Here is a 2,805-nt window from a genome sequence, read left to right on the forward strand (position 1 = left end):
ACTGAATACCCCATTTGACTAGAAATGAAAATCGAAGCTATTCTCATCGATTGTCATTGATATCAGTTGTTTTGCCACAACTTGCAAGAGGATCTTCTTGTTATTGGTCGGCACATCTTCATATACTATAATTAGCAATACGTATGAAATAGTGAGCGCGCTGAATTACATTTAAATAGGTTAAAATAATTAAGTTTATGAATAGATTGGGTCATAACTATCATAGCTTGCTCACCAACGTCTCAATATAGTTAAGTGAAAGAATTTGTTGTCCTTACTTGAATAAAGCCAAGTACAACTTTATGAGTCTTTCTTCACCATATTACTTTTTTTGTTTTGTTTTCCATCCGGTATCCGATACCCGCATTGGAGCCCGACTAATCTGGATTCGCGCTGCGTAGGGCCCCATTTGGGAGGAAGCGCTCCCAACAGAATTTTCTCTGTACCCAGGATCGAATCTTCACTGAGCATAATTGAATCAAAAAAGACATATCAAATACTAATAAGAATTTGTGGGGGAATAAATAATTTTTTTTTATAAAATATCATATTTTTTGGAGTAAAAAGATGAATTGAATAAAGATGTTATGATTGTAAATATTTTTTGTGGCGTCATCTTTTCACCTAATTCAATAAAATATGTTTATCAAGTTTCTTTACACTTACATTGAGTTGATCAAGATGCATGACAACAAAATCTTTTGAATTCCTGATCAGCAAAGCTATACATTAGCCAAGAATAGTAGTATACATCCAAAAAAATAATAACTTATATTTAAGTATTTAAAACTTACAAAGTTTAAGAGAAAAATATTTGAGGTTATCGGAGGGGGAGAGTATGCTGCTAGCTGAAGAGCAATGAAAAAAATCGAGTCGTCAAACAAGTTAAATAATTAGTTGTAATTTTAAATAATTTATCTAAAGTTCTAAATATAAAAAGAAATAATGACTAATTTTAAATAGAGTTTTAGTTGATTTAAAGTCCTAAATATAAGTAAAAAATTATATAATAATTTAATTAAAAGGTAGTAAATGACATTAATTGATTTAGAAGAGTACAATAAGCATAGGAGTTGAACTTTTAGTAGATTTTTTTTGTCTTTTTTAAAACACTTTTTGCCTAATTTTTTTTACTAAGTGAAAAAACGATTTTGTACCTTTTTTTGGACTACCCAACACATAACAAATAAAAACACACCAAAAATATTAACATAAACGTAAGAATTTAACCATAATAGAAAACTTTCCCAGGAAAGATTCATATCAAATTTTATTTGAACGATGGAAAAAGTGTCCTATTTTTATTAGAAAAGATTTTTATTTTTTCTTATTATACTATATTTAATATCATTAAAAATAATAAAAAAAATCGTGAAAAGACGACTTTATCTAAAGAGAAAACTTTTAATAAAGGACAAAAAATTCGAATCACTTTTAATATATTATAAATTATTATTACACCCTTAAAATTTGGGGGAAAAAGTAATACACTTCCACTGTATAAAAATTTGCTCTTGTTGAGAGTCGAACTCAAGACCTCCCGCTTACTAAACGGGTGCTCTAACCAACTGAGCTACAAGAGCTTCGTTGCTACAATTTTAGAATTTAAATGTTTTAATTCTTTTTTGCCTCTTAGATTTAAGTAAATGGATAGAAAAAAAAAATTATTAAAATTAACAGCGTAGGATTTTGCCTATACTATCAATGTCATTTACCATATTATAAACATGTTAGGAGGACTAAGCTTAATGTGAGTTGGATCACTTAGTCATACTTGAAAATAATAGTCAAAATCAGATTTAATTGACCTAAAAAAAACAAAATATATTTTCCGATTCTTTTTCGCATATATTCAAGCACATATTCTCGGGAGCAAACAAGGATGGATCATGAATTGAAGTTTATAGGTGTTAATATCGATTTGAAGTCGATATATAATAGAGTAGTAACTGAATTCACAATTACATTGAACAAAAGTTATTGAATTTTCTTGAACCTATCGACAATGATCTACATCTGTTTCGGGGTGAAAAAGATTATTCAAATTCATGTAAGAAGACTAATTAGACAGCTTTTCTCCCGATGTGGGACTTTAACGTTGTGGAGGTGGTGGGGAGGAGGTAGTGGGGGAGCTAGAATTTTTACTAAGGAGGATTAAAATCGAAAAAAGTAAACACCAAACTAATCGATGGGGGGTTCAACATCAACAATATACACAGAGGCAGGTCTACACTTGGCCGAGGCGGTTCATCCGAACCTCCTTCGGCGAAAAATTATACTATTTATACATAATTAAAATTATTTTTTTATGTATATACAGTAGATGTTGAACTCCCTTTAATTAGTTGGCATGTTTACTTCTGAACTCTCTTAACAAAAATCCTGGCTCCACTACTGAATATACGTAAAAAAAAAAAAAAAAAAATTAACCATATATAAATAACATTTATAGTTTTCCGCCGAGGCAAGTTCGAATGAACCGTGCCATACATGTAGTTTTCATGACCAAATTAATGGAACAAGTAAAGGGAATGTTTGGTTTTACGTGTGGGACTTTGACATTAATTTGTTGATACTCCCTCCATCTCAAATTAGCCGTCTTAAATTGAGATGACACATTCATAAAGAAAAATAATTAATAAAATGCCTAGTTTATCGTAGTACCCCTATTAAATGATGTTTACAATTTAATTAGAAGAAAAAGTAATTAATGCAAAGAGTAAATCATGGGAAAAAATTTGTCTTGTCTTGATTAATGAAAAAAAATAAGTAAAATGGGACATCAAATTAAGAAATTTGGTACGG

At 29.8% G+C, this 2,805-nt stretch overlaps 1 non-coding gene across 1 annotated transcript; it reads right to left on the bottom strand.

Annotated features, from left to right (window-relative positions):
* Positions 1-1,509: 1,509 nt before the first annotated feature.
* TRNAT-AGU lies at positions 1,510-1,583 on the bottom strand. The gene has a single exon. It is a non-coding gene; the product is annotated as a tRNA-Thr (tRNA).
* Between the last annotated feature and the right edge of the window lie 1,222 nt (positions 1,584-2,805).

The sequence above is a fragment of the Capsicum annuum genome, unplaced genomic scaffold, assembly GCF_002878395.1.
Source record: "Capsicum annuum cultivar UCD-10X-F1 unplaced genomic scaffold, UCD10Xv1.1 ctg59779, whole genome shotgun sequence".
In the NCBI taxonomy this organism is placed as follows: domain Eukaryota; kingdom Viridiplantae; phylum Streptophyta; class Magnoliopsida; order Solanales; family Solanaceae; genus Capsicum; species Capsicum annuum.